The sequence below is a fragment of the Solanum pennellii genome, chromosome 6 (assembly GCF_001406875.1).
Source record: "Solanum pennellii chromosome 6, SPENNV200".
NCBI classification, from domain to species: Eukaryota; Viridiplantae; Streptophyta; class Magnoliopsida; order Solanales; family Solanaceae; genus Solanum; species Solanum pennellii.
This window is the reverse complement of record NC_028642.1, coordinates 54,494,771-54,510,830: the sequence shown is the minus strand read 5'-3', so window position 1 is coordinate 54,510,830 and position 16,060 is coordinate 54,494,771.

Here is a 16,060-nt window from a genome sequence, read left to right as displayed (position 1 = left end):
ATTTAAAAAATTAAAAAAGATTTTTTATTGTGTGATTTTAAATTAAAGATAATGTTGAATGTAATAAAATGTAGTTTAATTTTATTGCTATTATATATGTTGTGCGAAAAATATGAATTACTCAGTTATCCAAAAAGAAAGAGTGAAAGAAACATTCTTTTCGAAGCTAATTAAAAAGAAAAATAAGATAAATAAATTAAATTAAAATAAAATAATTAAAAGAAACAATTTTTTTTTGTAAAAGTGCATGAACCTTTTTTAAGTATTTTTTCTGTAAATAGATTTTTTTTTGTGTGTATTATTAATGAAATTTGCCTTTTTCTGTAAATAGAATTACTTGTTGTAATTGTTGGACTAGATTCGATGACTTTCTTTTTGTTTTATAATTATATATAGAAGATGAGAAGTAATTAAATTTTTGTAATAATTATTACTACTATAAATTAGAGTCCCATCAATAAAAAAAAAAAGATACACACATCAAAAATGAAAAAAGAAAAAACAGAAACTCATGACTTCCCCATTAGAAATTACGTCTTATTTGTTTATTATTTTCTGTTTAATTAGTTCAAATTCCATCTTATATACGATTCATATAGAAAATAAAGCTTTAAAAATGGCAGTAGATTTAATTGTGTTTATCAACAAAACATATCCATTTTGAGTTATTTATCTTTGATAGAGATAAGGATTATATGAGTCACCATAAAAAATGTAATTTTTGTAGTATAATTATTATGAGATTGGAGTCTCGGTTTTAAATCTCCTGGAATATAAAATTATTCTTGTTAGGGAACATTTTATCTTTTTTAGAATGAGTTTTTCGATATGTATATAAATTTAGTCAGAATTTAATATAAATATCGAAAATCAAATGAGAAACCATAAAACAAACGAACTACCAAATAAAATGGGTTCACCTTAGACATGAGATGAATAATATCCTGTTGGTCATTCCCTAATTAGTAGTTAAAGCCTAAACATTAATGCAAGAAAATAAAATAAATTAAAATAAATTCTCATATTTAAAAATAACTGAATAGAAAATTGGCTACCTCTTTTGTAAACTTTCAATTTTTCTGTATATTAATGAAATTTGCCTTTTTTATATTTTGGGCATTTATCAAGTGTTATTGACTGTCTAATTTAATTAATTCTTATGACTAAATTCAGTGACTTATATTTTTGTGGATTAGAAGTAATTAAACTTCTGTAGATGTTAATAATGAATCTGAAATAACATGAGAAAAATTACTATTATAAATTAGAGTTTCATTAACACAAAAAATACACACATCAAAAAAAAAAAAAAGACCTCATGACTTCCTCATTATTTATAACGTGTCTTCTACTTATTTTCTGTTCAGTTAATTCAGAATTCACATATACAGCTGGTATCGAAAATAGAGCTTCGTATATAGCAGTACTCAATTGTTTTTTGAGAGGAGAAGTTGTGTTTCAAAGTAAATTATTTCCTGGAAGTGATCTAAATTACATTGATATTCCTATAATTCCCAATGGAGATAACAAACTCACTTGTGATGTAGATTTAGTTGTTTTATCAACAAAACATGTTCATATTGAGTTATTTAACTTTGATAGAGATAAGGATAGTTGTGATCCTATTGGACGTTTTTGTACTTGGGATATTCTAGATGAAGGAATGTGTATGACTTCTGATACTAGTTGTGAACTGTTCTTTCCCTGGAATATGTAATTAATTAAATTACAATTATATTCGATAAGAAAAAAATGTCCCTACTTATTTGTTCATATTTTTTTTTTTTATATCTGTCCTTATTTACTTGTTCATTTTAACAAATCAAGAAAGGACAATAATTTTTTTTTCTAATATGCCCTTACTTAATTCTAGACAATTTATAATACTACTAAGTTGTAATGCATGCTTTTTGGAACCAGAAAATACATTCATTATACACGGGGGAGTTGCATAATCTTTTAAATAAAAGGTTAAAATTGTAATTAACCTATGATAATAATTGATATCTTAATATGTGTGTTACTTCTAAAGTGGACAACTAAATAGGGACAGAGGGTGTATTATATAGTTGAGTTTTTCTATTTGAATTGACTAATTAATTTGATATTTTACTCAACTCAATCGCAAAATCGATAATTTTTCAAAAATACAAAAAGATAAATCTAAAGCCAATATTAATCTTTTGTGACAATTGTAGTCACTCAAACACATATAATTCCGACAAAATCCTAAAATAGAAAAACTCAACTATATAGTAATAATTAATATTTTTCAAAAATATAAGAAAAACACTATAATCAAAATCAGCCTATTGTGGCCACTAAATGAGTCATCTGAATACAAAATTATCATTGTTAAGAAGCACTTTTAACATACAAATCCTAATCTTAAGTCCATTCTGTTTGGCATGTAGTTTAAAAAATAAAATCTTAAACCAAACATATTTTTTTTATCTTATGGTTCAATACCATGTGAAAACATAAAAACTAGAAAAAAAATTTTGTTTTAATGAAATAATAAAAGATAAATAAATCAAAATAAATTAAGGAGAAATGTATTTTTGGATATTACTAGTGGTAGCAGGGGCAGGCAGACTTTGCATATATATTAGCTGTCTATGATGAGGAATTATTCTGTCAAGGATTTAAGTTTATATATAGAGGGAGAATTATTATATAAAAAAGATTATAAATGAATACACATTAAACAGAATTATTTAGAATTAATTATTTTAAGTAATCTAATTATATATTAAACTCAATTGTGGTTACTGAGTTTAAGACTTAAAAGAGGATTTTGTCCTTTCCGACAGGACAATAACTTAGTTTTTGTACATTAATTCAACTTTATTAATTAATAATTTAATTTGGTCAACAAATCATGACATTTTATTCAAATTTAATTTAGAATTATTAATAAAAGTTCATTACCAGCAAAGACAAAAAGAAGGAAAATTAACGACGGAAAGAGAAGATAAGAAGGAAAGATCTGACCAACCCCGATTTATATCCTATAGAATCTTTACATGTGTATTATAATTATATTAAATTTAACAATAATTATACATTTTTTTCACGCATTTCCTATCATTCTAGACAGTTTTCATATAAGAAAATTGTGATCGAAATTCTAAGCCTTAAGAGAGATATAGATATTCCATAATAATTTTTATACACAAAATGTGAGTAAAATTTTAAGTTTTGAGCAAGATATATATTCTATGTCGATTTTATTCTATCTTCATACACAAAATGTTGAAGGAATTTTTTATGCCTTTGAGCGAAATATTTAAATCCTAGTGAAATTCATATATATGTTCTATGAAAGATATTCTGTTGTATTTTGTGAATTGTGTTTTTTTTGCTACATTTCGTAAATATGAGTCTAGTTTCATATATAAAGATGTACAACATTGTGAATTGTGTTTTTTATTCTATCTTTCAAGTGATTTAGTTTGCAAATGTTCCATATATATATATATATATAGAGAGAGAGAGAGAGAGAGAGAGTTATTATTAAGAAATTAAAGAAGATTATTTTATTGTTGTGATTTTAAAATAAAGATAATGTTAAATGTTACAAAAAGTATTTTAATTTTGTTATATATCATACATGTCACGTGAAAATTTTGAATTACTGAGTTATTAAATTAAAAAAGGAAGAGAAAGAAGCATTCTTTCTAAAGCGGATCAAAAAGAAAAAAGACAAATAAATTACATTATAATAAAATGATTGACGATGTTCACAGTTTGGATAAAATCGATCCAAACTGATTAAATAAATCGGTTTTATTTAGTTCCTTTTCTATTCATTTCATTTTTATTTTTTTTTGGAAAATATTAATATTTACGTCTTTTTACTGTTTTTTGTTTATTCATTTATTATTAAGGTGAACATGCATGATATTTAAATAAATATCGATATAGATATATTATATAATTGTTTATATAGTCTCAATACTATTTTATATATTATTTATCTCATATTGTTACACATTTACACCATTTATACAATATCAATACACTATATAATTATCTATACACTACAATACACGTTTTGTACACATTTAACAATATTGATACATGAAACAAGTGTACCGAAAAAGTTTGTTTTTATTTTTTTTATAAAAAGAAGAGATTTTTTTGTGAAAGTGCATGATCCTTTTTTGACTATTTTTTTCTGTAATAGAATTACTTTTCTTTTTGTTTTTCTGTATATTAATGAGATTTGACTTTAATCTGTAAATAGAATTACATTTTGTAATTGTTTGACTAGATTCGATGAGTTATATCTTTATATAGAATATGACAAGTAACTAAATTTTTGTAATAATTATTACTATAAATTAGAGTTCCATCAACATAAAAAAAAACACGCACATCAAAAATGAAAAAGAAACTCATGACATTTCCATTATTTATAACGTGTTTTCTACTTATCTTCTTATGTTCAGTTAATTCATATCCCATCGAATATATAGTTGATATCGAAAATGCATCTTCAAAACCAGCAGTAATCTATTGTACGATAGGACAAGATGTGTTTAAAAGAGTAGTACTTCCTGGAGCTGGTCCAAATTACATCGATTGTCCTATAACTCCTCAAGGAGAAAACAAAATAACTTGTGATATAGATTTAATTGTTTTAGGAAAATTACATGTCCATTTTGATTTATTTAATTTTGATAGAGATCGAAATAATTGTGATGATGGACATTTTTGTAGTTGGGAAATTCAAAAGGAAGGAGTGTGTATGGGATCTAAAACTGATTGCAAGCTTTTCTTCATGTGGAATAAGTAATTGATTGAACTACAATTATATTCAATAAAAAAATAAAATATTATTTATTACTATATAGTTGAGTTTTTCTATTTGAATTGATTAATTAATATAATATTTGATATATACATTTAAATCACAGTGTTTCAAAAAATACAAGAATTAACACTATAATCAGAATTAATTTACTGTGGAGATTAAATGAGTCACCACAAAAGAACGTAGTTTTAGTAATATAACTATAATGAGTTCATTGGTCTCGAGTTCAAGTCTACTTGAATACAAAATTTTCATTGTTAAGGAGTACTTTCGTTTTATTTTCAGATTAAACTTTCTAACACGAATCTAAATTTAATTAAGCTTTAATATAAATATCAAATATCAGATGGAAAATCATAAAATAAGCAAACTACAAAATGAATTCACCTTAGATATGAGATGAATAATATCCTGCTGGTTGTTCCCTAATTAATAGTTAAAGCCTAAACATTGATGCAAGAAAATAAATTAAAATAAAATAAAATATTTAAAAACAAATGAATTAATCATTCACGACAAAATAATCTAACAAGGTCAAAAGATAAAATTTAATTATATGACCCTATAATTTATAGATTTATGTAACATTAATAAGTTAGTCAAATTTGAGTGTGAAACTGTGAATACACAAATCTAATTGAGCTAGGTCTAATATATTAATTCGAACCCAATACTATATATAGATCTTATACATACAACTTATAAATCTATACAAACAATTTTAAGTGATTTAATTTGCGAATGATTAATATATACATAGAGAGAATTTGTTATTAAGAAATTAAAGAAGATTGTTTATTGTGTAATTTTAAATTAAAAATAACGTTGAATATGATAAAATATAGTTTAATTTTACTGTGTATTATATATGTCGTGTCAAAAAATTAAATTACAGAGTTATCCAAAAAAAGAGAAAAAAAAACATTCTTCTCGAAGCGAATTAAAAAGAAACATAAGACAAATAAATTAAATTAAAAGTAAAATAAGTAAAAGAAACACTTATTTTAAAAAAATATTTTTTTTTTTGTAAAAGTGCATGATCCTTTTTGACAATTTTTTCTGTACATAGGATTTATTTATTTTTTTTTGTAATTTTTTGTTTTTGTGTATATTAATGAAATTTGCCTTTTTCTGTAAATAGAATTACTTTTTGTAATTGTTGGACTAGATTCGATGACTTTCTTTTTTTATTATTATATATAGAGGATGAGAAGTAATTAAATTTTTATGATAATTACTACTATAAATTAGAGTCCCATCAATAAAAAAAAAAGATACACATATCAAAAATGAAAAAAAAAAAAGCACAACAAACTCATGACTTCCCCATTAGAAGTTACGTGTTTTTTGTTTATTATTTTCTTTTCAATTAGTTCAGATCCCATCTTATATACATTTGATATCGAAGATAAAGCTTCAAAAATAGTAGTAGACTTCATTGTTTTATCAACAAAACACCATTTTGAGTTAACTATTAAATGAGTCGTCACAAAAGAATATCGTTTTTGTAATATAACTATAAAGAGATCGGAGGTCTCGGGTTTAAGTATTTTTGAATATAAAATTATTATTGTTAGGAAGCACTTTATTATTTAAAATAAATTTTTCGACACGAATCTAAATTTAATCAGACTTTATTATAAATATCAAAAATTAAATGATAAACCATAAAACAAACTAACTACAAAATAAAATGGGTTCTTAGACATGAGATGAATAATATACTGTTGGTTGTTCACTAATTAATAAGTTAAAGCCTAAAAATTGATGCAAGAAAATAAAATAAAATAAAATAAAATCTCATATTTAAAAATAACCGAATAGAAAATTGGCTACTTCTTTTGTAAACTTTTAATTTTTCTGTATATTAATGAAATTGGCCTTTTTAATATTTTGGGCATTTATCAAGTGTTATTGACTGTCTAATTTAATTAATTCTTAGGACTAAATTCAATGACTTGTATTTTTGTGGATTAGAAGTAATTAAACTTCTGTAAATATTAATAATGAATCTTAAGTACCTGAAAAATTACTATTATAAATTAGAGTTGCATCCGCACAAAAAATACACACATCAAAAAAAAAAAAGATCTCATGACTTCCTCATTATTTATAACGTGTCTTCTACTTATTTTCTCACGTTCAGTTAATTCAGAATTTACATATACAACTGGTATCGAAAATAGAGCTTCATATATAGCAGTACTCAATTGTATTTTGAGAGGAAAAGTTGTGTTTCAAAGTAAATTATTTCCTGGAAAAAAATCTAAAATACATAGATATTCCTATAATTCCCAAAGGAGATAACAAACTCATTTGTGATATAGATTTAGTTGTTTTATCAACAAAACATGTTCATATTGAGTTATTTAACTTTGATAGAGATAAGGACAATTGTGATCCTATTGGACATTTTTGTATTTGGAAAATTATAGATGAAGGAATGTGTATGACATCTGAAACTAGTTGTAAACTTTTCTTTCCCTGGAATATGTAATTAATTAAATTAAAATTATATGCAATAAGAAAAAATTATTAAGTATCACTATATAATTGAGTTTTTCTATTTGAATTGACTAATTAATTTAATATTTCTCAATTCTAATCGCGAAATAATGCTACGACCAATATTAGTCTTTTGTTGGCGATTGTAGTCACTCAAACGCTCATATAATTCCCACAAATTCTAAAATCCTTTGCTTTTGTGGTGACTAAATGAGTCACCGCTAAAGCATTTATTATATAACTATAATGGGTACGAAGGTCTCGAGTTCTAGTTTCTTTGGGTATAAAGTCATTATTATTAGGGAGAACTTCATGTATGCGAGCGGATTTTTCAACAGAAATGTAAATTTAATTAGACTTTAATATAAATATCAAATACTGAATGGGAGAAAAAAAACAAGAACTATATAATGAGTTCACCTTAGACATGAGATGAATAATATTTGGTTGTTCTCTTAAAGCCTAAATTTTGATGCAAGAAAATAAAATCTCACGTTAAAAGTTAAATGAATAAATCAATTCATGGCGGGTTAATAATCCAGCAAAGTCAAAAGATAAAATTAAAGTAGACTTTTGATTGTGATATTAAATTAAAAATATGTGAAATATAAAAAATATTTAATTTTATGATTTTAAATATGTGTTACGTGAAAAATAAGATTAATGAATTGCCGAAAATAGGAGTTCGGAGCCTAAAGGGTGAAAAATATTAATAAAAATTCTAAAACGATATATGAAATTTCTTTTTAACCAAAACAACAAAACTGCTCACGAAGTAGCAATTTTTAACCAAAACAAGTCCATTGGAAAAAGCAAAATCGCTGCTATAGCAGCGATTTGTTAAATTTATTTTTTTTTAAAAAAAAATTAAACAAAATCGCTCCCTGAGCGATTTTCAAAATAATTTTTTTAAAAAAATAATTTTTATAATATGTCGCTGCTTAGGCAGCGACTTAAGTTTTAAATTTTTTTTATTAATACTTTTTGCTTCTTTTTTTTTTAAAAAAAAAGTGTAAATCAATTTTTTTTTATTTTTTAAATCAAATAGCTGTCAAGGCAGCAATTTTTAATTAAAATTTTTTATTTATATTTTAAAATCAAATCGCAAGCAGCGATTTTAAATTAAAAAATTTTTCAGCGATTTAATTTTAAAGATAAATAAAAAAATTAATTAAAAATCTAATTTTAAAAAGTAATTTTCTTTTTATTTAAACTTTTTATAAAAAAAAAAGAAGCAAAAGAAAAATAATAATAATTTAAATTTGAGTCACTGCGAGCGACATACTAAAAAAGTTATAAAAAAAATTATTTTAAAAATCGCTCCTCATATTAGAAGTGGTAGCAGGGGCCAGGCAGAATTTGCATATATATTAGCTGTCTATAATGAGGAATTATTCTGTCAAGGATTTAAGTTTATAATAATTTAATTTGGTTGAAGTATCATGAATATGATATTTAATTGAAATTTAATTTAAATTTATTAATAAAATATCATTATTGGCAAAGACAAAAATAAGTAAAAACTATATTACATGAATCTCAAGTAAAATGAGAACATTTGTTACACATCATGGACACATCAACAAAAACAATCACACATTTAAAAACAAGAAAAAGCCATCATATCTTTCCCGTTTATTCATCGCATGATTTATACTTATTTTCTTATGTTTACCTGTTTTGTTACTATTATACATGATTGATGATATTGAAAACATAGCTTCAATAACAACGGAAATCTATTTATTTTAAAGAGGAAAAGATTTGATTAACCCCGATTCATATCCTGTAGAACCTTTATATGTGTGTTGTAGTTATGTCAAATTTATACGAGAATTATGCATTTTTTTTCACACCTATTCTATCATTCTATGCCGTTTTCATATAAAAAAATTGTGATCCAAATTCTAAACTGATGAGAATCATCATTAATGGAGATATGAGAAGAGAGAAAAAATATCTTCATTCATAATGTGTGACTTTACATTCAAGATATGTATATACAAGAGAATGAATGAGCTGTAACTAAAAGATTCTTCCTAACTAATTCTAACTAACTTTTACAACTAACTAACTTTGATAAATGGCTAACTAACTTCATTAATTCATCACTCCCCCTCAAGCTTAGAATAAGAAAATATATTTCTCATTCCAAGCTTGTGAATAAAAGCTTCATGCTGAGGCTTACATAGTTCTTTTGTGAGTAAGTCTGCTGGCTGATCTTTAGTGTTTATGTAGTGTGTCTGTATGAGCCCTTCCAAAATCTTTTCTCTAACAAAGTGACAGTCTATATCAAAATGTTTAGTTCTCTCATGAAAAATAGGATGAACTGTTATCTGAATTGCAACTTTGCTGTCACAAAACAACTTTATAGGCAGATTGATTTCTGTTTCCAACTCCTTCAATAAACCTTTCAGCCAAACTATTTCTGCAACTGTAGTGGCCATACTTCTGAATTCTGCTTCTGCAGAGCTTCTAGATACAGTACCTTGCTTCTTAGCCTTCCATGATATTACTGCATTCCCAAGTTTCACTACATATCCAGTTACAGATCTTCTAGACTCCACACAGGCTGCCCAATCTGAGTCACAATATGCTGTTAATTCTGACCTTTTACTGCTTGGCATAAACAAACCAAGTCACACCTATTCTATCATTCTATGTCGTTTTCATATAAAAAAATTGTGATCCAAATTCTAAACTGAGGAGAATCACCATTAATGGAGATATGAGAAGAGAGAAAAAATATCTTCATTCATAATGTGTGACTTTACATTCAAGATATGTGTATATATACAAGAGAATGAATGAGCTGTAACTAAAAGATTCTTCTTAACTAATTCTAACTAACTTCTACAACTAACTAACTTTGATAAATGGCTAACTAACTTCATTAATTCATCATAAACCTCAAGAGAGGTATAGATATTCCATAATAACTTTTATACACAAAATGTGAGCAAAATTTTAAATTTTGAGCAAGATGTACGTATCTTATTTTGATTTTATTCTATTTTCATACGCAAAATATTGATAAAAAGTTTTATGCCTTTGAGCGAAATATTTAAGTCCTAGTGAAATTCATATATATTTATGTTACTGTGAAGCGCAATTATGCAAAATATAGCTATATCATACAAATATGATTTTTGTGATTGTTATATGTGAAAGTTTCTACTAAAAGAATAATTCACTTACACAAAAAATAATTCGTTTCTTTTATTTTATTAAAAATAATTCACTTACACAAAAAATAATTCACTTCACTTCAATGGAACGTCCATTGATTTAAAAGTTGTACAAACCTATTTTTAAATCAGTTTTTGATTTTTGAAAGTATTTGACAAATATAAAAAATAACTTAAAATATGTAAAAAAAAATGACTTAAAATAAGTTATTAAGTGTTCGACAAGGTAGAAAAATGACTTAAAATAAATTATAAATAAAAAATAGGTCTTCTCTATTTTTTATTTTTTGACTTAAAAATCATTTCAATTTCTTTTTCTTTTAAACTTAAAAGTTACTTTTTTCAAGTTAATCTTTCCTTGTGGTTTTTTAAAATCATCGTGTAATTTTTTTTGTTTCTCTTTTGTTATTTTTTTTTCTTCTAGTTGTTTCACTTCTTTTTGAAAAAAAATATATATGAATATTTATGTAGTTTTATTATATTTTATTTATTCTTTTATATATTAAGGAATGCATGATAGTCAAATGAATAACGGTATTATACATTAATAATATAATATTAATACACGATAATATATTATTTATGCAATATCCACACACACAATTTTTTTAGATAATATTGATACATGCTTATACACTATTTATACCATGTTTATACATTACATAACTATCTATAAATATCATGACCCTTTTTGGGTATTTTTTTCTGTAAATAGAAAAGTGGCTACTTCTTTTCTAAATTTATATTTCCTGTATATTAATAAAATTTTCCTTTTTTATATTTAGGCATTTATGAAGAGTTATTGACTATCTAATTTAATTAATTCTTAAGACTAAATGTAATGACTTGTATTTTCATGGATTGAAAGGAATTAAACTTCTCTAATCATATTAGGTGAATCTTACTACTATAAATTAGTGTCGCATCAACATAAAAGATACACACATCAAAAACGGAAAAAAAATACCTCATGACTTCCTTATTATTCATAACATGTATCCTACTTATTTTCTCATGTTCCGTTAGTTCACAATTGACGTACACGGTTGGTATCCAAAATAAAGCTTCAGAAATAGCAGTAGTCGATTGTTTTTTGAGAGGACAAAATGTGTTCCAAAGTAAATTAATTTCTGGAAGTGATATAAATTATATCCCAATTCTTATGGTTCCCAAAGGAGATAACATAGTCACTTGTGATATAAATTTAAATGTTTCAACAAAAAAACATATCCATCTTGAGTTTTTTAACTTTGATAGAGATAAATATAATTGTGATATTATTGGATATTGTGGTGTTTGGGAAATTCAAGATGAAGGAATGTGTTTGAGATCTGAATCTATTTGTAAACTTTCCTTTCCATGGAATAAGTAATATTCAATAAGGAAAAATATTGTTATAACTATATAGTTGGGTTTTTTCTGACTAATTAATTTAATATTTGTCTATTCTAATTGCGAAATTGTTATTTTTTTTTAAATATGAAAAAATAATGTGGGTTGTGGCGATTATAGTCACTCAAATGCGCATATAATTGCCACAAAATCCTAAAAATCCTTTGCTTTTGCGGGACTAAATGATTCACCGCAAAAAACTTAGTTTTTGTAGTATAACTATAAAGAGTTCAGAGATCTCGAATTCAAGTCTCTTTGTGTATAGGGTCATTATAATTAGGAAGCGCTTTATGTATTAGAGTGGACTTTTCAACAGAAATTTAAATTTAGTCATACTTTAATATAAATATTAAACACCGAATAAAAAACAAAACAAAAACAAAAAATTGTATAATGAGTTCACGGTTTACCTTAGACACGAGATAATAGCTAAAGCCTAAATTTTGGTGCAAGAAAATAAAATTCACGTTTAAAAGTAAATTAATTCATGGCGATTAATAATCCTGTAAAATAAAAGGAAGAAATATAATTATTATACGATCTATAGTCTTTATATTTATTTAATATTAATATCAGTTGGAAACTCGATCGAGCTAGGTCAACAATATTAATGCCAATCCAATTAATTCTATAGTTAGATCCTATACATATAGGTCAATTCTAGGCTTAAGTCATCGGCGGCCCCTTAAAGTTGTCCGCATAATTCACTTAGACACTTTAACTAATACTAGTATCAATTGAACAATTTTACCTATATAATAATTGTTTCTATTAGACATTTTTTATAATAAAAAAAAAATGTGAAAAGTGTGTAATACACTTGCGGTGACGTGACAAAATGACTAATTAAAAAATAACATTTGGCATTGGGCCCGAAAATTATAAAAAAACACACATTTAATATCTAAATTTTAAAAAAGAAAAAGAAAAAATAAAAAATGTCAACCTATTCTACCCCACCCCACCCCACCCCAACCCCCTTTCATCTTCATCTTCTTTAACAAAATACATTCTTTCTCAAATAACAAAATTTTATTCTTTTCAAATAACTTTAAGATTAATTTTTTTTTTCATATTAAGAGTGAAGAAGAAAGAAAATTTTGTTGGCGGTTATTCAACTCTACATCGATGACAAAATGAAATTGATAGCTCCAAAATTATTTCTTTCACATTTTTTTATATCATTTTTGATAAATTTAATGACCACATATGAATTTGAGTAAAAATCTTTGTTCGAAAATTGTGATAAATAAATATCGGCTAACTATTTTTATACGTAAAAATCATTTATCTTTTTTCATCTTCTTCATATTTGTTCCTTATTTTTATGAGATTTGAAATAAATCATACGAAGACTTTCTTTCAAATCTGAATCTTTATAGTTGATTTTCATATATCTTCATAATTGGAAGATATAATTTTTTTGTATATAAAAAAAGAAAAAAGAACAATGTTGGAGCTAAAATGAAGAAAGTTTTGTTGAAGAAGATGATAGATAGGGAGGGGGTGTTTTTTTTTTGAAAAAAATGTAAATAAAGAAGAAAATATTTTTAAGTTAATTATAATGCCAAGTGTCAATAAAAGAAAAAAAATGTTAAAAAAATAAAAAAGACACAATTCTAAGTCTTTTCACGCGCTTCACGGAAGTGCAATACACATTTTTTGTTATATCAGCATTTTGTGTCTAATAGGTACATGTTTTGAACAATTTAGGTGTTCAATAGGTACAAGTTTCAGTTAAGGTGTCTAAGTGAATTATGCGGACAACTTTGAGGGGCGGTCGATGACTTAAGCCTCCATTCTATTAGTAGTACGGATCTTGGTTTCAATTTATTTTTTTAGTTTTGAATTGTTATAAAATTTTAGAAAATTAAAGTAGACTTTTTATTATTGTGATATTAAATTTAAAATATGTAGAATGTAACAAAATGTTATTTAATTTTATGATCTTAAACATGTCATGTGTGAATTGTCGAAAATTGTGAGAAAGAAACACTCTTTTTAAGAAATGATTTAAAAAGTAAAACATATAAATTAAAATAAAATTATGGAGTATTGTTTTACGAAGTAATAAAATTACTTCAATTTTCACTACCACTTGTGTCTTATATTGTGTTGTTCGTTTTGATTTTTTCTTTATTGATTTTTTTTAATTACATTTTTAAAAAAAATCAAGAATGCATCAGAAATCATCACTAATTAATTCAACTTGATAAATCATAAAAGATGAAGTATATAAGCTCATATCTAAGTTAAGTATGACAATTCAAAAAACAAAACCATTACTAATGATTTTTAAGTACACAATCTACAAAAGTAATTGAATACCATGATATAAATAAAATTTATGAAAGTAATATAAATTCAATGTTGATTTAAGTGAGAATTGAGAAGCATATCTTTATGTTGTTGTCAACAAACAAAAAAAACTGAAATATCAACAAGTGATAGAGTACTTCATTGTCATCTTACCTTAGATCTCTTTACTATTAACATCTTTTGCGATAAAATTACTCATATTTAATATTTATATTAATTTAATAAATATATAATATTTATCGTTTTATAGATAAAATCATTGTTCATGTAATATGTATTATCATGTTAATTTTTAAGATTAAATTTTATAATTTAACGTAAATATTAAGTATGAATATAAATATTTACGATTACTTTAATATCACATAACTAAAGAAATATCAAGCAATCTAAGTATTATTGACCACTCATCAACAATAACCCACCACTCCAATTTAATCATAACGAAAATGAAAGATAGCGACTTAAATGAGCATGTGCACCTTGGTATATTTGAAGAAAAGGTCCACTTTCACTTTTTAAACGTAATTATAATTCTTAGTAAAATTTCATAAATAGAATTTGAAAAAGATAGAGTGCATATAATCGTTAATATTGTCTCGTAAAAATAAAAAAATTATTTTCCATAGTTTTGAATCTCTACGAAAGATAAGACACAATATTTTGTGCCTTTCTCCGTGCAATGGCAAAGCAAGCTGCTTGACCACGATGTGCGCCAGGCTTAATCGGTTGTACATTCTAAGTTGTAACTAACTGAAACATCCGTTGAGAAGTTACAGAAATATCAGTCTGGTCCCTATCAATATTTGTATTGCACTTATGTCCTCATCATAATATAAATATATAGTGCTTGAATCTAATTCAACTCTAAAAGCCAACTCATAAGAGGAAAAGAATTGATCATGTCCTCCTGTGCATGACCATGTCCAACTGAAGCATAGGTCGGAAATCCAAGCATGAATGAATCTAACTTTGGTAACATGTAAAAATATAACGTATGAATAGGGGTGTTTGTGGCTCGATTTGGATCGATTATTGATTAAAATCAAAATCAAATCAATCTAGTCGGTTCTTTAAATTTCTAAAACCAAATCAAATGAAAAAGATAAACATTAGTTTGGTTATTGTCGGTTTGATTCAGTTTTTCTGGTTTATTCGATTTGAAAGTAATAATATTTTTGAGGACGTACGTATCTCGATAGACACAAACACCAAGTACATGAATAATCTACAAAAAAGCTAATGTCGGTTCAATCAAGCAATTAAACAATATTAGAGTTATCATTACATGAACAAAGTGATTCATTTAAGATAAAATATGACTATTTTATGTGAAATACAGTAAGTAAAGACTAAAATTGATTTTGATGGACTTGAATTTGCGATTGTTATACCTTTGCTAAAGTGTTGGACTTGAAAAAATGGTAAAGCTAAAGACTTATGTTAATTAAAATTTAAAATATTCTAAATTTATTTATGAATAGTGTATAAATAATTATAAAATTTGTATATCTAATTTATCGGTTCGATTTAGTTATTTTTGGAGTTATTTTTTAGTATAATCAAAATCAAACCAAATAGTATCAATTTTCAAAACTTAAAAACCAAACCAAACCACATATCGATTTTTTTTAATCGATTTGATTTGAATTACGATTTAATTTGATTGTTAACCATAACCATAAATAGCCCTATATATGAACTTAACTCAATCCAAAAATATAACACCAATCCTTTTATCTCAATCAACACGGACTCTAACCCGCACTAATACATGAAAAAGATGGATAAGTGATGTTACTAATCATACATTACCCAATGAACCACAATTTCCACT